Consider the following 23,394-nt stretch of genomic DNA (forward strand, 5'->3'; position numbering starts at 1 on the left):
TTCAATAATAGCTTGCTATACCTGCAGACTGGCCTTTTGTAAATCACACATGAGGACATCCAGATATCCAGTTTTGAGCTCCTCATTTAAGAAAGGATGTGCTGAAGATGGAGAGGGTTCAAAGGAGGTTGATTAGGATGATTCTGGGAATGAAAGGGTAATCATATGAGAAGTGTTTGACAGCTCTTGGCCTGTATTCATTGGAATTTAGGAGAATGAGGGGATCTCATTGAAACATTTTGAATGTGGAAAGGCATAGATAGAGTCGAGGTAGAAAGGTTGTTTCACACGGAGGGAGAGTCTCGGACAAGAGGGCACAACATCAGAATTGAAGGGAGTCTGCTTAGGACTCTTCAGCTGGAGGGTGATAAATCTGTGGAATCTGTTGTCACAGGCAGTTGTGGAGGCCAGATCATTGGATGTTTTTAAGGCAGAGATGGATAGGTTCTTGATTACCCAGGGCAGTGGAGAAGGCCGGGCAGTGGGGCTGAGTGGGAAAATGGATCAGCTCATGATTAAATGGTGAGGTAGAATAGTCTATGTCTGCTCCTCCATCTTATGGTTTTATCTCCCTGTAATCTCTCACCAGTTAATTTTTTTGAAATATTTTCCAACCATAATGGACTATTCATATTTTCTCATATTATACTATATTTGTCATGTCTTTGCCTGGTCAATTAACTTACTATTATTCCTTTGTGGCCTCCTTATGTCTTCTTCACAACTTACCTTCCTACCTCGTGTCATCACCAAATTTATCAATTGATGCCTTCATCTAAGTTATTTAAGTACAACCCATGGCGAGGTTATGAATAGCCAACTTATGGGCACCTTTATGAATAGCAGAACCAGTTTTGACTCTCCCTCTCCATTTTTAATCACTATTCTTTCTTATCATTATTTATCCTTTTGATGCCATTCTTTATAATACTGTTGAGGCATGGATATCATCGGAACTTATGGACAAAATCGACTTATGGACATTTGTAAAAGAGGAGTATGTTCATTACTAGGAGATGGCCTATAAGAAGTTGAGGCTCCAGCACTGCTCTCTCTCATACCCTGTTTATCACATCTTGCTGGCCAGAGAAAGTCCCATCCATATCTACCCTCTGTTTCCACATAAACAAGATGAAGCCCAGGTGTTCCCACCACTATTTCATTTCATTCAGGTTGTCAGTTTCTATATTGGATGGCAAGAAATTCTTTTCAAATACATAAAGTTTAAATCCTTTTAACTGGACATTCATCCCAAAGTTGTGTGGCACTAACATGCAATATCAAAGGGTTTGTATTTTGTATCCAATGTCCAAAATTTGATTCTATTAAAATCAATGGAAGCAGTCACTCACATGACTGAACCACACAATGTATGGTGTTGATTGATGAATGAATCTGCCTGCGACTCCTCCTTCTCAATCTCTGGCTACTGACTGATGTTGAATCGCGCCATTTGGAATCTCGATATTAGCTTTGATCTTTCTGACCACACATTCCTGATAGTTTTACTTTAGGATCACCTACGCTCAGCTCCATATAATAGAGATTCATCTTATCTGCTGCTCAATCATCATCTAAGCTTTTTTCACCCACTTGCTAATGTTTCTTGTCTAACCTCCCACCTTCATTCTTCAGCTTATCCAAAATTCTGCTGAGGACTTCTGAACTTACAGCACATCCCATTCACCAGTTAGCCCTATGCTTGCTTCCCTCCATTAAACCTTAGGTTACTAATGCCTCAAGTTTGTAAGGTTTCTTTATTTTGAAATCTCTCCAGGTCATTGCCTCTCAATATTTCTGCAATTCCCTCCAGTCCTACACTCCATGGGGATAACTGTGCTCCTTCCACATTGGGCTTCCATGCATTCCTGTTTTTAATCACCTCATCACTAAGTTGTCAAACCCCAAAGATCCCTTCTCCCTTAGACCACTGCACTTCTCTGCACTCAGATCTCATTTGCCATGTGTTTTGGAGTCTCCCTATAAGATCTTTGAGATATTTTACTCTTTCAAAACCTCCAGAAAAGTATACACTGTATTTTTAATGTTGTAAATACATTATAAATTTATGTTTTCTAAAATTATATATCAAAAATAAATGATTTTTTATGATTTAACTTTGTTACTTTTTAGTAACTTTGCACAATGTACACAGTATTTACTGAACTGGAAGTTTAAACAGTAAGTTTATTTTCCAACTTAAAGTACTTAATTCCAATTTCTTCCTTCATTATGTAGATATATTTTAAAATGATTGGAAATTTACTTTAGTGAACACCAATTTCCAGGACTATGCATAAGCCAATTTAGTATACCCACATGACTCTGTTTCCCTGTTTGCCAATATTGCTTCATCACCATAAGCGACAGCTTGAATTCCAACTAGACTAATGTTTTGTATTTATCCTGATTGTTTTTGTAATAAATAAAAATTCAGATTTTCCCATTTATATTGCACATCTCCCAAAGGAGCTTTAAAATCTGTTTCCTAAACAAGTAAAGAGAAGAAATGTCAATGGCAACTTTCAAAATCGCCAATAAAAGTTGTTGGAAAACTGGTGAATATACAGGACAAGTAGATTGTTTGCATCTCATTTCCATAATCTGCAGTACTCTCCACAAGTCATTGCACTTAAGTCTGTAATTGTATTGGCAAAAATCAATTGCTTGGGGCAATAACAAATTCTTAATAATTAATGCATGTTGTGTTACATTTAAATGAAAAAATTGCAAAATCATAATAAATGCTTTATGATTACCAGTGGATATCTATAATTTTGAGAAGCAATGTCATTTCCTTTTCCAATTGAGATGACTATTAACATTTAGTATGTTTATAAATGAAACAAATTTTTGACAATAAAATCTGATTCTTTTTCTATTACCATTTCCAGGCTCTGCATATTGGCTGATCTATCCAAATGTTCCTCATTGTCACATCATTTAATAATTCTATTGCCTCTGCAGAGGGTGAGCAAATATAAGTTCTTGGAAGTCACTATCTCAGAGGCTCTTTCCTGGACCCAACACACTAATCTCAGGGTTGTATGTGATATCATGTATGTACTCTGACAATAAATCTGATATCGAAATCTAATGGCATCATGAAGAAAGCATGTCAGCACTTCTTCTTCCTCAAGAGTTTTGGGAGGTTTGGTATAACATCAAAAACCCAAGCAAATTTCTACCAATATGTGGTGGAAGTTGTGCTGACCAGCTGCATCACCTTCTGGTATGGGAACACCAATACCCGTGCAAAAGGTAATGGACACAGCCCAGGACATCACAGACAAAACCCTCCCCACCTTCAAGAACATCTACAGAAAACGCTGCTGTCGGAGAGCAGCCTCAATCATCAAGGATCCAAATCACCCAGCACATGCTTTGTTTTCACTGCTACCATCAGGAAAGAGGTATAGATGTCACAAGACTCATACCAACAGGTTCAGGAACAGTTAGTGTCACAAGACTCATAACACTAGTTTCAGGAACATCTGCTAACCCTCTGCCATCAGACTCCTCAACAACAAATTGAATCAGGGACTCATTTAAGGAGTCTTACTTTTGCACTTTATTGATCTTTTTTCTCTCTGTATTGCACAGTTTGTTTACATTCCTTATTTGTTTACATGTGCACTTTGAGTACAGGTTTTTTTTTGCACTACCAATAAGTGGCAATTCTGCCTCATCTGCAGGAAGAAGAATTTTAGGGTTGTATGTGATCTCATGTACGTACTCTGACAATAAATCTGAAATCTGAAGTCTCTAAATTGTTGCCTTGCTTGAAGTACTCAGAGGATCTGATAACCTCAGTGGACAGAAAAACCAAGTTAACTTTCAGACAGATGATATTTTATCTGCTTTTCAGATTTCATTGAAGATTTCCAGTAACTATATTGTTTTTGTCATGTTGTTTCTCCCAATATCCAGAAGTAAATGACCAAAGATTTCCTGTAACTCAACAGCACAAATACCAAAATGGAGGTGCAACCAACTGTAAATGGTGGAATCTGGTACAAAACGGAGCTGCTGGAGAAAGTCAGCAAGTCAGGCACCATTATAGAACATGGGGAAAGTTGACTTTTTGAGTCAAGACCCTGTCCTGATGCAGGGTCCTACTGAGTTCCTCCACCAGCTAGTGCAAAAAGACCAAAATCACATTTACTCCACACCCCTAAATAGATCCAATCATTAGCCACTATTCCCAGCCCTCTCCCTTCTCTGCCCAAGGTAGAATAAGTCCAGTGATGCTTCTTATCTTGAGGCCAACATCTGACCATATTTACACTGACAATGTCCAACTCCAGCTCTGTTTCAAAGTACAGTATCTGCATCTGGAATCCTCCTCCATTCTCTTGTTCCCTTCAGACCTGACTTTTCAAATATACCCTGGTTGGCTTCCCACCCTCTCTGCTCCATCTATTCATTGAAGCATTAGTCCATGGACCTTTGAACCTGCTCCACCATCCAAGGTCAAGGTCAATCTTATCTTGGTCTCAGTTCTTTTTTTTGATGCCAGGTCCCTGAAAAGTTTAACGGCCCAAAAATCTGTCTATCTCAATTAGTCAAGCTCATTCCAAATATGAGTTCATTTTGATATTATTAACCAATGAGGTTGATGTCAATTTGACTGGTAATGTCCTATCGTCTGATCAATGAGCTCCTTATATAGAACCCCATCAATTATTCAGAATTCAGCAGAAGTTTGCTTTGTATTCAGTCAAATGGACTAAATTGGCAGTATTTATATTTATGGTTGGAATCTCCAGGTATTACCTTAATTAATTCAGCTGCAATTTGTAAAGCAAGACAAGGCATTAGAAGATTCATCACATTTCAGAAATGAAATGTCCTTCATGGAGTTCTTGAAGACTGCATTCAGTCAACTCAGCATAGGTATGAATACATGACTGAATACTTGAAACGTTCCACCCCCCCACCAAAAAAAAGGTCAAACTTTAAATCTGCTGAACCGTGATCAATTTAAATTGTTTTAAATTTCTACTCTGTATACATTAAAGATCAATAGCAGGAAAGACTATATCAAGATGCTGACATTGCTACAAACAAATCATTAATATGCTGTCACGTCATTTTTTTTTGACATCAGCTTTATAGGCAGTATTAAAACACAGCAGAAAGTCATTTAAGACGTTCCAGATGTATCTTTGTTGCTCCCATGATGTCAGGGAATTGGAAGATACTGCATATAAACCAATACAATTTTTTTAAGCCATTATGTTTTTAAGCCATTAAATACTGTATTTATTCACATTAATTACCTATTCTTGTGGGTTAGGTGTATTAAATATTTATTTTATTTAAAGTAAATTTCATTCCTTAAACATGTGCATTTACAAGTGATAGTTACCACTTGTAAATGCAGATATTACGACTGCAGCAAAAGGCAAGTAAACTCTTCACAAAGTTTATGAGTGATGAAATAAATCAAATTGTGAACTTGACAGATATTTGAAAGTGACTCTTCCCAAATTTGAACACAAATTACCTTGTCTGCACTATGGAAATATTCAGGGCCATATTACATTTTTTAATATGTTCAAATTGTAAAGCAGCACGATTCTTCCTGATCAGTAACATGCTTTAAGAATCATCTTGATTCCCAATTATGCATTAGATCATAGATCATCTTCATTGAACATCTACCAGCGATGGAAACAGGAAGTTCAAAGATATTCAAATATCACTGGGAGCATACCAGGATGTTTTTGTTAAATATGTTAATTTTTTCAGTGATTTTTCCTGACATTAGAGTCTAAAAAACACTATTAACGCAGATTCAATGCAGTAGCAAGGAAAGAGTTCAGCTGCATACACAAGGCCTGGTGTAAATTCTTTCTTTGGCTTGGCTTCGCGGACGAAGATTTATGGAGGGGGTAAAAAGTCCACGTCAGCTGCAGGCTCGTTTGTGGCTGACAAGTCCGATGCGGGACAGGCAGACACGATTGCAGCGGTTGCAGGGGAAAATTGGTTGGTTGGGGTTGGGTGTTGGGTTTTTCCTCCTTTGTCTTTTGTCAGTGAGGTGGGCTCTGCGGTCTTCTTCAAAGGAGGTTGCTGCCCACCAAACTGTGAGGCGCCAAGATGCACGGTTTGAGGCGATATCAGCCCACTGGCGGTGGTCAATGTGGCAGGCACCAAGAGATTTCTTTAGGCAGTCCTTGTACCTTTTCTTTGGTGCACCTCTGTCACGGTGGCCAGTGGAGAGCTCGCCATATAACACGATCTTGGGAAGGCGATGGTCCTCCATTCTGGAGACGTGACCCACCCAGCGTGTTAGTCTAATTACATCACCACAGTATTATTGTAGCACTTGCTAACACCATTTTTCTCACAACCAGTTCTTCTTTCTTGAATGGTACCTGTATCAGAATCATAACATGGGAAAGTTAATGACCAGCTTAATCAAGCTCTCAGAAAAATAACTATCAAATAAATAGTCAGATTATTAATTTTAAATCAAAACACAGAATTGCTGGAGCAACTCACAGCATCCATAGAAGTAAAGATATATTACCAAAATTTCAGGATTGAGCCCTTCCTCAAGGAAATTCCTCATTTTAAATGAATATATATCTAGTTCGGTGCACATTATCAATAACATACATGTCAAGTTAATGGAATATAATTGTCTCAGGAAGTATCCAATCCTATCAGCAGAAAATGGCCACTCAAAACATTGCATAATGTCCTGCTTTGTAGGCTTGCCTGGATAGGTACAATACATGGGATTCAGGCTGAGTTAGTCAATTGGATACCAAACTGGCTTGATGGTAGGAAGAAGTGAATGATGGTGGAGTGTTATTTTTCAGAGACCTGTGACCAGTGGTGTCCCACAGGAATCAATTCAGGGTCCCTTGATGGTAGGAAGAAGTGAATGATGGTGGAGTGTTATTTTTCAGAGACCTGTGACCAGTGGTGTCCCACAGGAATCAATTCAGGGTCCCTTGATGGTAGGAAGAAGTGAATGATGGTGGAGTGTTATTTTTCAGAGACCTGTGACCAGTGATGTCCCACAGGAATCAATTCAGGGTCCCTTGATGGTAGGAAGAAGTGAATGATGGTGGAGTGTTATTTTCCAGAGACCTGTGACCAGTGGTGTCCCACAGGAATCAATTCAGGGTCCCTTGATGGTAGGAAGAAGTGAATGATGGTGGAGTGTTATTTTTCAGAGACCTGTGACCAGTGGTGTCCCACAGGAATCAATTCAGGGTCCCTTGATGGTAGGAAGAAGTGAATGATGGTGGAGTGTTATTTTTCAGAGACCTGTGACCAGTGATGTCCCACAGGAATCAATTCAGGGTCCCTTGATGGTAGGAAGAAGTGAATGATGGTGGAGTGTTATTTTCCAGAGACCTGTGACCAGTGGTGTCCCACAGGAATCAATTGAGGGTCCCTTGTTGTTTGTTGTAACTACTATTGATCTTGCATGAAAATTTGGGTGGCATAATTGGAACGTTTCAAAATTAATGGTTTAATGGACAATGAAGAAGGACACCTGTTTCCACAGGATATTGGGAAAGTGAGCAAGGGAATGACAGAAGAAATTTAATTTAGACAAATTGTGAATTTTGGTAAGTTAAATCAGACAAGGGGATGCCCAATGAAAGGGGGGTGTTTCTGAAGAGAGAGGGGCTAAGGGGTTTCAGTATCTAGTTCCTTAATGGTGGCAATACAAGGTAGATAGGGTGGTGCAGAAGGGATGTGGCATATTTGACTTCATCGGCCATGGCACTGATAACAAAGTTGTCATGTCTTGTTGAAGTTGTACAGAACATTGGTTAGACCACAGTCGGAATGTTGTGTGCAGTTTTTGGTTGCCATACTTTTGGAAGAATGTGGTTGAGCTTGAGAGGGTAAAGAAAATTCTCACATCTATGTTGCCTGGACTGTTGGGCTGAAATTAGAAAGAGATTTGATCAGCCTGGACTTTTTCCCTGAAGCAAAGGAAGCTGGGAAGTGATCTTAGAGAGGTTTATAAAATCATAAATAGGGTAGTTAGTCATAATACTTTTCCTGGGTAGTGGAATATAACAGTAGAAGGCATGTTTTTAAGGTGAGAGGGGAAAGATTTTAGAATTACATGAGTGATACCTTTTTTTTTACATAGAGAGTGGTAGGTATGTGGTTTGGTGGGAAACTAAGCTTGATATAGATATGAAGTGAACACCAAGGGATATAGATGGCTTGAGTGAACAGGTGATGAAATATATTGTAGAGGAGTGGAAAATTTTACAAGGAACTGCAACCTGGAGCAAAAATCAAACTGCCAGAGGACCTCTTTGGATAAGCGCCATCTGGGGGTAGGGTGGGGGGAGGAATTGGTGATGTTTCAGTCGAGACTTCTAGCATTTAAGCAAGTGCAGCATGAGAAAGTTGGGAGCTTGCATAGGTCTGGTTAGGTCCTCAAAGATCAAATACACATCTCCAGTAGTGAAAGGTAAAACACAGGATTCTGTTGACACTGTGGTTAAGTGAAAAAACACAAAAATGCTGGAGAAACTCAGCAAGTCAAATTATTGCCTTTATGTAGTGAAGGTAAAGATACATCACCAACGTTTCAGGCTTGAGCCCTTCATCAAGGTAGGAGAGGTAACACTCCAAGTTCATTAATACTTCAAAGTAGATCCACTCATCCCCCTTAAGTCCAATAAATAATCTGTCAGTGTGCCAACTATTTACTGTATGCCTTGCTTCCTCATCAAGATGTTTCAATTGCAACCATCTTGTTTTGTCCTTGCAGGGTGGGGAGGAGCAAACCTCATTTCTGCTTCCCTAGATGGTGAGGGGATAAAGGAGGAGAAACAAAAGATTCAAGATTCTCAATTCCTTTATTGGTAGAAATTGCCTACATTCAGCAAAAGAGATTCCCCTGAGAGTCACCGAGTGTCTGTGGATCCATGCAATGGCAATGTGGTTGGTTGTTCAGGTGAGGTAGGTAAATATCTTCACAATGGACTTGCCACATATTAGTTTATATCCAGATGTTCTCCAGGTTGTGCTGCATCCAATAAGGGTTGCTTTTAACAAATACAATTTTCCTTCAGAACTTCATGATCTAAACACAAAGGTACAGTCTCCTGGTCTTAAAAATTTCTAAGTGTTCTGTTTGCAAATTACATCATGATAACTTCCAGAATTCTCCTTACTACTGATGTCTGGTCAACAAATCCCATTTTCCCTTTCAGGAACAGTGGGGGTTTCGATTGAGGGTTTTACAACCTACAAAACCATTCACATCCAGGGAATTCTAAGAATAACATCCATTTAATTATAATTACCAAAATGACCATTTTTTGAATGTGAGCTTCAAGATCAAGTGGATGAGTTGTATTTTTAACCCTGGAGTGAAACACAAAAGTCTGCAGATGATGTGATTGTAGTAAAAACACAGAAATGCTGGAAGAACTCAACAGGTCTTGAGACGTCCATAGGAGGTAAAGAAGTATTAAAGATGTCAGTAATACATCTTTACCTGCTATGCATGCAGCAAGACCATCATTTCTCTGTTTTACTATATTTTAAACCCTGTTCATTTCTGCATTGTCAATTCTTTGATAATTACTTTAGGGTTTCAAAATCACTGTATCATTGATTCCTCAGTTTCTGCACTGTTCTTTTGTGTGCATCACCAAGTGGTCATCTAATATCTCTGCCTGCCATCTTTGTTCCCCACTATAAATTTTCATATCTTGGCATTGAAAGTACCTGTATACATTTTACTTTTGCCAATCTCTTCCTTTTAAGAAGTATTTGCAAATTTGTTTTGTCTACTTCTTTATTTCATTGAATTTTTTAATCAATTTCCTGTTCACGCTTCACTGAATTCTAAAATCCTTTCAATGTTCATGTTTTAAAATGCCTGGGACATCATTATCACCATATCACCATATACAGCACAGAACAGGCCAGTTTGGCCCTACTAGTCCATGCCGGAACAAATCCCCACCCTCCTAGTCCCATTGACCAGCACCTGGTCCATACCCCTCCAATCCTCTCCCCTCCATGTAATTATCCAGTCTTTCCTTCAATGTAAATAACGTCCTTGCTTCAACCACCTCCGCTAGAAGCTTATTCCACATCCCAACCACCCTTTGCGTGAAGAAATTTCCCCTCATAATTAATTCTGGGGAAATCTCTAAAATATTAAGCTCTCAACCAACTGCAATAAAAAAAACCATTGAAGTGCTTCAAGTTGTAATTTCTATACTGTGACTGTCGCATCACCCCATTTATAATTACACAAATATGATAAGCTTTGTCAATGTGACAATTTTAATTGTTAAATCATGTTTATTAAATGCCGATAAACTTTTATCACTGTTTTCCATAAGACAAATTCCATTTGTTTCGTTAATTACCAGATGTGAACTTTGGATATGTTAAACTGGTATTATTCCTGAGTAATCAATTCCAAAGAGCAAGGACACGCAAAAACAACAACTTGATTCACCCAGACTTGTGACCTAGGGTTGTAATCATCAATAATGAAGTTACCGAATAAAGTATAGAGGCCAATTATTTCAGCCGTTAAAAACAACCAATTTCTCTCACATTTATGCGCAAAAACTGAAATAAAAATATTTCTAAAATTTTAAAAATCACAAATAAAATTGGATAAAGTTGGTGTATTGTCTAATTGATTTTTAATCATTTTAATCATAAATGAGCATTGATTTAAAATAACAAACAAATTATGTCAGGAAAACCAGATGACTATAAAGACCACAAGGAAGGTGTCATAATGTCATGATGGACACTGATCGGGGTTAATTGACCCATCCCATGTGCTTTCATGTACAATTGATTATGTACATAATAAAGTACATTACAGAAGTACACCATGCTTCTCAAGAAACTTTTTTAGCATGCATAGATACCATAATTTCTTTCCAACAGGCTCTTGAACCTCCCTTTGTTACATTAATCATGGATTGGTCAAACATCACAAAAAGATTGTCTGCACTATTGCTAAGTCACTGTTATTGCATGGGGATAACTGTGAATATTTTTTATTAATTTTTTTTATTTAGTATCTCTATTTAATGCAATTAAGAGACTATTGTGGTTGTTTTTGTCAACTTATTTTTGGCTGCAAGTAGGAACTTCTGTGCAGACATGACAATGAACAATATCATATCATGAGTTTTATACAAGACGATTAGGATTTATTGTCATGTTAAATAGCAAAACCAATTTGTAAATGTATTTTCTTTCTTCCAATTTAAGTGAAGTTTTCAAAATCAGATGATTGCTGTTGTAAAGGTATATGAAGAGAAGTTACATGTCAAGGTGTGTAATTCACACACCTAAAACACTGGTTAGAAACCTTAAGACAGCATTGAGAAGGAGTAAATGTCTTAAAGAATGTACTCTAAAGGCCAATAACGTGCACTTGAATTGATATTCTTTAGGCAATGACATGCTGACCCAGTAGAAATAATTTTTGTTAAATTATTAAAGCAGTTTCCATGTTACATTACAACTGAACTTGATAATTGAGGATTAGAGATAATTATATATTTAAACAGTAATTGAATACATCCATTCAGTTCAAGAAATGTCTCACTGATTATTTTCCTGATAATCATTCTTTTCTCCAATTATTCTCCCTTCACCATTGTTGCCAGCTTTGCGAATTTGAAGTAAGGTTGTTAGGAAGGAAATCCTTTCCATGATGAAGCATCCTTTATAAATTTCTTTCCACGTTTATTGTGTAGATGAATTCTACAACTGCAGTATTCAGCAAAAGCAGAATGAATATTCTGAAGGATTAACTGTCCAATTAGGCCACTTAGACTTATTTCTGTCTCCAAAACACCAGCTAGAACAAAGATAGAGAAACAATTTCCCCCACAGAAAGACACAAGGAATTAGCATCCATCAAAAGAAAGTTACTGCAGCAGCATTTGACTCTTCAAAAAGAGCCTGATAAGCACAAGACTGAAGGTTGTAAAGCAGACATAATGATTGTACACATGATACATCACTCTTTGGTTCTATTACCAGTGGGGCCATGGCAATGCCAGATGGAGAATACAGCCTAATTCCTGGTAAAGTGTGTTGTTATACTTGATTGATTTCTTTGATTTTTTTCCCACTTATCACCTTTGAGACTCGTAGAGACATTTTTCATCGTCTCCTATTCTTGATTTAGTTATTCCCATTTGAACATTAATTTAGAATTCATCCATAGATTGACTATCAGAGTGAGCCAACATAACAGGTTGAATGACCTTTACTTTCTCCATGTTCCCTTGCGTTTGCAACCTTTAAGTATTTGTGATGTAATTTGCTGAGTGGTGAAGAGAAAATAATAGACCATTAATCTTGCACATTTGTCTAACATATTTTAGGATATGGTAAATGCATGTTGAATTGGCTTGACTACATTGAATTCCCAGTAACGTGTTAGGCTCAGCTCAACCACCCATAGGCCCGCCTGGGTAATGAACCAGGTCAGGTGGTGGACCTCTCGGTGGGAGACCATTTTAGTGAGAGTGATACAGCTTTCTGAGCTTTAGCATAACTATGGATAAGGGGAAAAAAACCAGACAAAATGGGAAAGTGTTTAATTGGGGGAGGACTAACTATGATGGGACGAGGCAGTAACCAGCGAGAGTACATTGGAAACAGATGTTCAAGGGTGAAAGCACAGAACTAACGTGGAGGAAATTTAGGGGCCACTTGTGCAAGGTTCAGGATAGATTTGTCCCATTGGGGCAGGGAAAAGATAGTAGGAAAAGGGAAACGTGGTTGACGATGCAGGTGAGGAAGCTAATCAAGAAGAAGAAGGAAACAGGAAACAGAAAGGGCTCATGAGAAATATATGGTAGTCAGGAAAAGAGCTTAAGAAAGGACACTGGAGAGCTTGAAGGAGGCATGAGAAGGCCTAGGCATGTAGGATTAAGGAGAACCCCAAGGGATTCTCTGTATAAGTGAAGAACAGAAGAATGATGAAAATGAAGGTGGGGCCACTAAAGGATAAAAGAGGCTATATGTGCCTGGAGGAGGAGGAGGAGGTTGGGAGGTCCTAAATAAATACTTTGCTTTACTATTGACAAGAGAAAAAGACCTTGATCATGGTGAGATCAGAATAGAACAGGCTTGTGTGCTGGACAATGTGGAGATTAAGGAAGAGAAAGTGTTGGATCTTCTTAAAAGCATCAAGGTTGATAAGTCCCCAGGACCAGATGTGATATACCCCAGGTTGCTGTGGGAAGGAGATAGCTGGAGCAGTACCTACAATATCTGAGTCTTATTTTGCTTCAGGGGAGGTGCCAGAGGATTGGAGAATAGAAAATGTAGTCCCCTACTTTAAAAAGGTAATAGGGAGAATTCCAGGAATTAGAGACCAGTGAGTCTTAAATCGGGGGTGTGCAAAATATTGGAGAGGTTTCTTAAAGAAAGGATCTATGAACATTTGGAGAAGAAAGGTCTACTCAAGGATAGTCAGCATGGCTTTGTGAAGAAAGGCCTCATGAGTCTAATTGAGTTTTGTGAGGAGATAATAAAAGAAATTGATGAGGGTAGGGTGATAAATGTGTTCTATATGGATTTCAGCAAGGCATTTGACGAGGACCCTCATGAGAGAGTTGTTCAGAAAGTCATGAGGCATGGAACATTGGCTGTGTGAATAAAAACTTGGCTTACAGGTAGAAAGCAGAGAGTAGTTGTGGAAGGAAAGTATCCTGTCTGGAGTACCACAAGGATCTGTTCTGAGACAGATCCTTGTGATTTGCCAGGGATGGTGGTGGAGGCTGAAACATTACGGGCATTTAAAAGACTCAGAGACAAGTATGTGAATGGAAGAAAAATAGAGGGTTATGGGGTCGGGAGGGTTTAGTACTTTATTTATGGAATATATGGTTCGATGCAACATTGAGGGCCAAAGGGCCTGTACTGTGCTATAATGTTCTATGTTCGTACCGGGAGCAAGGAAGAGAGGGGAACTTCCCAAGGACAGATAAGTAGTCACTGTCCACTGGCAGGAAAACTTTGATATTTGCTTCAATCACCTCTCTGCCCTGAACTCCATGTAACAGCAAACTATCTAACCCAAACCTTGCTGCCATACCTTAACAAGTGACAATAAATTAACAACCAAAGCTTGGAAGTAGATCCAAGTCCAAAGCATGGTTTCCTTCTGCATCCGACATCAAGAGCAAAAGAGATGATCAAGAACTTCAAGGGGAACAAGGAAAAACTACCCTCCACTACACTTCAACAACTCTGTGATAGAGAGAGTGGGGAGCACCAAGTTCCTTGGAGTTCATTTAACTGGTGACCCATTGTGGACACTCAACATCTCCTCACTTGTCAGTAAAGTACAACAGTGACTCCACTTCCCTAGAAGATTGAAGCGGCAAGGCTACCACCCACCATGATGTCAACCTTCTGCAGGAGCTCTATCGAGAGCATCATAACTGGCTACATCACAGTGTAGTACATTTGCTGCAGAGAAATAGATCAGAGGTCAATCTACAGGACCACAAGAGCAGCAGAGAGGGTCACTGTAGTCTGCCTCCTCCACCATCAGCGTGACCAACCAGGATTGCTGTCTGAAGAGGGCACATGAACTCATTGAGTTACCCTTCCACTCCGAGCAGAGCATCTTTCAACTACTCCCATTGGGAAGTGATCCAGGAGTATCAGAGCCAGCACCCACAGGCTAAGGAACAGTTTCTTCCCACGGGCGGCGAGAATGCTGAACAATCAAAGGACCTGTTCACACTAACCATCCGAGAATCTCATATGTACAAAACAATATTTGTTTAATTATTTGTATAAATCAAATACTTGTCCTGCACATGTATTGTTTGTATGTGTGGTATGTCTGGCTGTGAGTCTGCACGTTTTGCTCCGAGGACCAGAGACCAATGTTTTGTAGGATCGTACTTGCGCAATCAGATAATGACTTTATTTTACACAATAATCTTTGGCGCAGCATTTTTTCAAATGACTTCTGGAGATATTCTTACATCCACCAGTTCCCCTTCATCCAAGCACAAGTTAGTTCTTCAGAATTCTTCAATACTTTCACAAACCTATATAGGCTGATTTTTGTAATTTGTCTATTAAAACATTTTTTATTTTAATTCCATGATTTATCTATTGCAGCTGAAGGCCTACAATGTTCAGTTTCCCATCTCCCTCCCTTTTTCAATAAACAGTTCAATTTGCTGTTTTCCAATCAAATAAAATATTCCACTCGGCCAGAGGGATTTGCCTTCAAGTTATATCAGCTTCGTAAGCCATGATCTTAGCCAACAAACATATTACATGCCCTATTTCAGTACAGACGGGTACTAAGCAAGACTGTGGCACCACAAATCTTCTCACAATTTCTTACTTCATCGTTGCACTCTGCCATAAGCAAACTTTCCTAATGGAGTGGAACTACTGGACCAATTAAAAACTACACAACCTATATTGACTGGCTGCAATACAATCTTGTAAGGGGACACCAATACCACTGAGTGAAAAGCCCTGCCAAAGGTTGTGGACACATCCCAGGACATCACAGGCAAAAACCCTCCCCATCATCAAAAACATCTATAGGGAACACTCCTGTGGGAGTGCAGCAGCGATCGTCAAGGATTCTCACCACTCAGCACACACTCTGTTCTTGCTGCTACCATCAACTCACACCACCAGGTTCAGGAACAGCTGCTCCCCCTCCACCATCAGCCTCCTCAACAAATAACTCAGTCAGGGACTCATTTAAGGACTCTTACTTTTGCACTTTATTGATTTATACTCTTTCTGTATTTCATAGTCATTTTGTTTACCTGTGTATGTTGAGTCAGGTTTTTTTGGCATCACCAATAAGTAGTAATTCTGCCTCACCTGCAGGAAAAAGAATCTCGGAGTTGTATGTGATGTCATGAATGTACTCTGACAATAAATCTGAGATCTCCACTCCAGTACCAAGGTCCCCCCATTTTAGGTTGACCTGGAGTTGAATTTGCATGCATCATCCGCTATTTATTCACTGAAGTAAATGAGTGAATGAGCCTTACACTTAATGTGCAAAATAAAGATTCTCTGCACTACCACACTGCCCACTGACCCAAAAAGAGATCCAAGATGAGACCCTGGAGAAAGTAAACTACTTCTCATACTTGATACAGTGATGAAATTCACCATGACTTCCAGTGCACCAGCAAAGCCTTTGGTCTTCTGAGGACAAGAGTGCATGAAGATCAAAACTACAGGGCACCCTGCTCTCCTGCATGACATGGACAATATGGAGAAGTCAACATCAAGGGCGACAAGTCAGAAAATACGCAGAGGCAGAGCTCACTGACTGAAGTTAATGAATTAAACGTTTAGGTGAAGGTGGAAACAGCCAGATTTTTACAGCCCAGAAACCCCAACTCATCCATACCAACTAAGTTGTTGAATTCCTATTCACCTGAATTTGGTTCATATCTTCTCTAAACCTTTCTGATCCATGCAATTGTCTAATGTCTTTTAAATGCCATAATTTTACCTGCCTCTACCATTTTATCTGCCACCTCACTTACACTTCCCACCATCACGTGGAAAAATTTGTGCCTCAGATCTCTTTTTCACCTCTCTTTAAGATCACCCACTTGTTAAGTGTTTAAGTTGGTGTCAAGTAACTTCAGATAAAATGCTGGCAATTCAAAAACAGACTTCCATTTGCATCCTAATCTGCGCACAAATTCTACTCCAACACTAACTGAGCCAGTGCAAGTCTACTAGGAAGGGTACTCGCAAGTATCTTGGTAAAATCATTGCCAACGCAATCGTGCTTAAGATCTGAAAGGGGATTTGTAGTGACTATCTAAGGATGAAATCAATAAGGTATTGCAACTTTCAACACTCTTATGCAAGGGTCAAGAGGAATAAAAAAGACCTTGTTGTAACCTTTATTGATCTGACCAAGGCTTTTGACTCTTTTAGCCACACACCGATAACACTGGACAATGAATTTTCTTCCTGAACACTTGGGGGATATTTTATGGATTTTGAACTGCTGATCGTGAAAATCATTTTAAAATGTTCCTATCACGTTCTGTTTTTCAAATGTAACCCATTTTTTGGTGATTTTCTTTCATATTTTAAGTTTACTTCAAACATTCAAAACCGTGAAGTGCCTCATGTCATTGAAAATCTCATTTTTTACATTCGCCCTTGGTCTTCCTCCCTGCTGATCTTGGTGCAGTCAGTGACAAACGTGGTGAAAGGTTTCACTGGGACAGTGCGACCATGGAAAAGTGTTATCAAGGCAACTGGAATCCATCAATGCCAGCCAACTATTGTTGGACACTGGCACCAGAGGCATCAATTTTAAATTTAAACTAATAAAATTTAAAATTTTTAAATTTAGACATATAGCACAATAACAGGCCTTTTAGGCCCATGAGCCTGTGCCACCCAATTACATTCAATTAACCTGCACCCTTGAACATTTTTTGGAGGAAATCGGAACCTCCAGGGAAAACCCATGTTGACCCAGGGAGAATGTATAAACTCCTTACAGACAGCATGGGTTTCGAACCCCCGTCCCAATCCCCAATGCTGTAACAGCATTGTGCTAGCTGCTACGCCAACCCTCAGATGCTGAGTACAAATGAAAATCAGCGGCAAAACGTTTTTAGGTCAGTTGAACTAATGCATCTCAAACATGTTAAATTCAATCAAGGTTTATTTAATGTTTCTCCAACTTTCTATGTGAAACAGCAAATCTGAAATTATCTCTGTATTCAACTTGAAGTTGTCTATCATAACCCCAATTTTATTTAAGGAAGCAAACATTTTGAAAATAAAATTGTTGTTCCATGTAATTAAAGCTTTAGGCCCTAGTATTCATTTTATCCATACCATTTCTGATCTCATGCTAATCTAACTTATTTTATTGTACATGGTAAGAGCAGAACCGTCTCTATCCCTATCGTGAGAGGGATGAAACAGGGATCCCTGCTTCCCTCCAGTTTACTTAACATTGCTGTGGATATTTTACTGTGATCACATGATAGGGAAGGGTGCGGCTCTTATCGTGGGTGAGAGATCTTTCATTGGACCGCATTGACCTTTGCAGATGATATCGTCCCTGTGAGTGACTCTCGGAAAAATGTGTCCAAAAGCCTCCATATTTTGGAAATATTTGTAGTAAGACCAGCCTTGAGATTAACCATATAACCATATACAGCACAGAACAGGCCAGTTTGGCCCTACTAGTCCATGCCAGAACAAATCCCCACCCTTCTAGTTCCACTGACCAGCACCTGATCCGTCCCCCTCCAGTCCTCTCCCCTCCATGTAATTATCCAGTCTTTCCTTAAATGTAAATAACGTTCCTGCTTCAACCACCTCCGCCGGAAGCTCATTCCACATCCCAACCACCCTTTGCATGAAGAAATTTCCCCTCATGTTTCCCTTATAATTTTCCCCCTTCAATCTCAAACCATGGCCTCTGGTTTGAATATCCCCCACTCTTAATTGAAAAAGCCTATCCACATTACTATTAATAAGATGTCTGTTCTTTATATCGGTTCAAAACAATAACCATTTTTAATTGCGTACAGAGTGATATTCATCCCAGTGTGCATATAAGAAATATATAGAAACCCATATGGTAAACTCAGGAAATAGTCATGTAATTTATCTCAGTAAAGTTTAAACTAACTCAAGAATTGGATATTTTTATGTTACATGATCCCACATTTTTATTATTTTCTGGGCTTAAATGAGGTTTTGTGTGTGCCTTGCTGAGAAAGAATTAACCATATAACCCAAATACCCCATTGAACCTAAAACCCCCATGTTTTTGGAGGGTGGGAGGAAACCAGAACATCCACACAGACACAGGGAGAACATATAAATATTTTACAGACAGCGCCGGATTTCAACATGGGCCACTGGCGCTGTGATAGCATCAAAATAACCGCTACACTAACCGAAACTGCCAATCAACATTATGGAGTAAAAAAGTGTGACATAGCACCGAGAGAAATGTCACATTTTTGTATTCCTTAATCAAAGTTAAAAGTAACAGAAACATGTGGACAGGGATTGGCATGGAAGGGAGGGGTAAACATCATCTCTATTGTTTTTGCCCAACCCTTTGATGTTGACGGAAATGGATCTTAAAAAAGAATGCCGGCTACTTGTGACATATCTCAAGCCTCTTATATCACTGAATAATTCCTGTGGATATTTCTAAGAGAGACGTTGTTTTAGTCTATACCCTTAACCCTGAGGAAGTTTCTGAACTCGTTCCTAGGGGTTTGTGAAGCTTCATTTCGACTCTAAATAACATTAATACAGCAACATTGGACTCCACTTGTTATAATTATCATTTTAGCAGGAAGTTGATGAGATTTTATTCAAGTATGTGTGAAACACAATAACAGTTAATAACTGTTTAGTATTTGCTATTTATTAATTAATAGGATACCAGTCTTACCTGCACGAATTGATTTACCCCTAATTTATCTCGAAAGAGTAATGGTAAGTTACGATTATGGATGTATGTGGTCTTCATGGAGAAGAATGATTAGAGATTGGGATGTTTCCTGGTTTATTCAAATATTGTTTGGGTACAAAACTATTGATCATCAACAAGAATGACCTGCATTTCTATTAATGCAGTAAAATCTCCAAAGATGTTTCACTGAACATCAAACTACATCTCATGACGAGCCAGATGATTGGGAGGGATATCTAAAAGAGAGGTGGAAAGGGGGTGGAAATTTCAGAGCCCTGGTCGTAGGATTTTGAAGCAATGCCCCTCAATTACAAAGATGATAAGAGGTTAAATTTGGAGAAGCATGAAGATTGCAGTGGATAAAAATAAGATGCAAGATCAGATGGTATCACTATCACTTAACATACACAGTCGCACAAAGGCCTAACCCAACTGAAATGAAGTACCAAGTTATTACTGTCACTTGATTTTCAGTTATTGAAATCATTATGGAATTTTGTTTGTGATGTGTGCTCGTGGGAGAAACGGGGCTGCATCCTGAAAGCTCTAGTTCTGGGTAGACACAGTTCAAGGGCAGGTTTAAGCATTCTTATCTGATCTGCGCCAGCTATTCATCACACACTCTCTCATTAGTGTCAAGCTGTTTTATCACACAGCTACAAAGCACTGGGGATTGTTGTATCACAACTCACTGATGTAGAAATAATTTACAGCTATTAGACGCTGGCAAATGTTTTAATCATAATTCATATAATCAGTTCATTCATAATTCTACATAATTTTGATATGTGGTTCCAAATTCAAAACAAAATGGTCTCACACCAGCTGTTGTGGTTGTTCCTGACTTTCAGGGATAATAAAAAAAAACTGCTGCAATTTGACAAACTTCATAAAACCTTTTCAGATAAAAGTAAATCTAGTATCTGATCATACTCATTGCACCAGGTCACCTGGCTAATTGGCCACTATAATTTGCCCTTGGAGTGTAAGCAGCAGAATCTGAGGGTAGTTGACGCAAAAGTGGGATCAATGTAACTGAGTAGTTGATGGTTGGGCCAAAAGGTCTGCTTCTTTGTTGCCTCACTCTATGACTCTGGTGTTTTGGGCTGTATAAAAAGGGGCAATGAGTCAGGGTGAATCATGTCCAGCTGCCTAACCTTTTATCTGGGATCTTCAGGACCAGACACGAGCCGTTGTTTAGAATCTTATGGATTTCGGAATCATGTTAAAATGGAAGCCCATTTAAGCCCACCCACCCGAGTCATCTCTCCCCCACTTTGCCCACCCGCCTAAGTCGCACTGCCATCTCTCCCCCTCCTCACCTGCCCGGCCAAGACACACAGCCACCTCTCTCCACCCCGCACCATTTTACTGGTGCCAGGGGAACGCCCCCTTCTTGGTTCCCCTGTGCTGGCCCAGATGCAGTGGTTTCAGCTGCATGGGGGATTATGAATAGCGTCGAAGGCCATTGATCGCATATTGAGCCACTGCCGGGCTTACTGAAAGTGCTAGACTACAGCGATTCGGAGGCGCTTATAAACAACATGAGCTCGATGGGTAGGTACTTATAAAGTAATGATACCACTAATTAGCGATGCAGGAAGTAATGGGGTACACAGGAGTTGAGCAAGGGTCTGCCGGGTCATGTTGGACGCCAAACTCCATCTTTGATGAACAAATGTCATCTACCGATAAAAGGCTGGTTTTTGGAGGTCGCTGTTTTTCGGAATCCTGGATAAAAGGTTAGGCACCTGTACTAACAACAACCTTGCACTCAATGTCAGCAAAACCAATGAGTTGACTGGAGACTTTAGGAAGGGAAAACCAGAGGTGATCATTGTGTGATAAGAGGTGGAGAGAGTGACCAGATTTAAATTCTCAGGAATCACTATCTCGGAGTCCTTCTACAGTATGCTGACAGGCTGCATCACAATCAAGTATGGGGACACCCATACCTCTGAGCAGAAAGCCCTGAAAAAGGTAGTGGGTACAGTCCAGGACATCACAGGTAAAACTCTCCTGACCATCAAGAAAATCTACATGGGACGCTGCTGTTGGAGAGCGGCACCAATCATCAAGGCTTCATGCCACCCAGCACATGCTTTGGTTTCAATGCTGTCATCAGGAAGAAGCCTCAAGACTCATTGCACCAGGTTCTGGAACAGCTATTATCCTTCCACCATCAGAATCCTCAACAAAAAATTCAATCAGAGACTCACTTAAGGACTCTTACTTTGTACATTATTTATTATTGAATATTTATTTTAATTGTCTGTATAGCACAGTCAGTTTGTTTACATTTATTTCTTGGCTGCGCTTCTACCACTTGCACTTCTCCCACTTGCACATGTTCCTGAAGAGAAAAATAAATTTAAATGCATTCATATTACAATAGCAGACAAACAATTTTGATGTACATGCATTAAGTCCAAGTGTTCTCATAATTCTATAAATAAATTCAAGTCGAGAGCATGTTTCACAGATTTCCTATCAAAACCAATCAGTTTTGTTGGACACATCATAGGAAATTCAGAATCAAAATCAGAATGTAATGTCATGAACATGTCATGAGATTTGTTATTTTGTGGCAGCATCACAGGGCAAACATTTATATTAACCACACGACAAAATAAATAAAAACAGTACAAGGAAAAGGAAAAAAAAAGAAACTAATATAGTGTCTGTGGTTAATTGTTCATTCAGAAATCTGATGGCAGAGGGGAAGAAGCTATCCTTGTGCCATTGGGTGCTCATCTTCAGGCTCCTGTACTTTTTTTCCTGATGGTAGCAGTGAAGGGTGGTAGCATGGCCTGGGTGGTGAGGGTCCTTTAGAATAGAGGCTGCTTTTTTAAGATGCTTTCTTTTGTAGATGACATCAATGGAGTGAAGACGGGTGTGATGTCACAGTCCAAGTTAATAGCCCTCTGGAGTTTTTTCTTGTCCTGAGTGTTAGCACCTCCAGACCAGACAGTGGTACAGCCACCCAGAATGCTCTCCACGGTGATATACCAAATCTCCTCAAATTCCTCATAAAGACTAGCCGCTGGCAAATCTTTCTCATGATTGCTTCGACATGGAGGCTCCAGGACAGATCCTTGGAGATATTGGCACCCATGAATTTGAAGCTGTTGACCCTCATCATTGATGACCCCCTCGATGAGGACTGGTTGATTTCCTCCTGAAGTCCACAATCATCTCCTTGGTTTTGCTAATGTTGAGCGCAGGGTTGTTGTTGTGACACCACTCAACTAACTGATCTATCTCCATCCTATATGTTTCCTCATTGCCAACAACTGTGGTATCATCATAAAATTTATAGACAACATTGGAAATGTGACTGGCAACACAGTCATAGGTGTAGAATGAGTAGAGCAGTGGGATAAGCACGCATTCTTGAGGTGTGCCTGTGTTGATCATCAGTGAGGAGGAGGCGTTGTTTCCAATTCGTACTGACTGTGGTCTTCCAATGAGAAAGTCAAGGATCCTGTTGCAGAGGGGGATGCAGAGCCACAAGGTTTGGAGGTTGTTGACAACCACTGAGGGAATAATGGTGTTAAAGGCTGAGCTGCAATCAAGGTTGTTTTCTAGATGATCCAGAGCTGAGAGGAAACCCAGTGATATTGCATCTGCTGTGGAGCGATTGTGATGGTAGGCGAAATGCAGTGAGTCCAGTCCTTTACTTAGGTATGTATGTGTTAATTCTGGCTATGATCAGAGGTGGGAGGGTGAGAAAATTTAAGTCCTTGGGAGTCACGATCTCGTAGGATCTTTCCTGGACCCATCACACCAATGGCAGTGTGAAGAAAGCACGTCAGCGCCTCTTCTTCCTCAGAAGATGGCGGAGGTTTGCTATGATACCAGAAACCCTGGCAAATTTCTACAGAGGTGTGGTGGAAAGTGTGTTGAATGGCTGCATC

General features: G+C 39.7%; 1 long non-coding RNA gene across 1 annotated transcript in view; it reads left to right on the forward strand.

Moving 5' to 3' along the window:
• Positions 1-23,394, forward strand: part of LOC138737431 (uncharacterized) — a 65,427-nt gene that overhangs the window by 12,010 nt on the left and 30,023 nt on the right. Inside the window, exon 2 of the long non-coding RNA XR_011340909.1 lies at positions 8,762-8,952. This is a non-coding gene — a long non-coding RNA (uncharacterized lncRNA). The remainder of the gene's footprint in view (positions 1-8,761; positions 8,953-23,394) is intronic.

The sequence above is a fragment of the Narcine bancroftii genome, chromosome 6 (assembly GCF_036971445.1).
Source record: "Narcine bancroftii isolate sNarBan1 chromosome 6, sNarBan1.hap1, whole genome shotgun sequence".
Taxonomy (NCBI): domain Eukaryota; kingdom Metazoa; phylum Chordata; class Chondrichthyes; order Torpediniformes; family Narcinidae; genus Narcine; species Narcine bancroftii.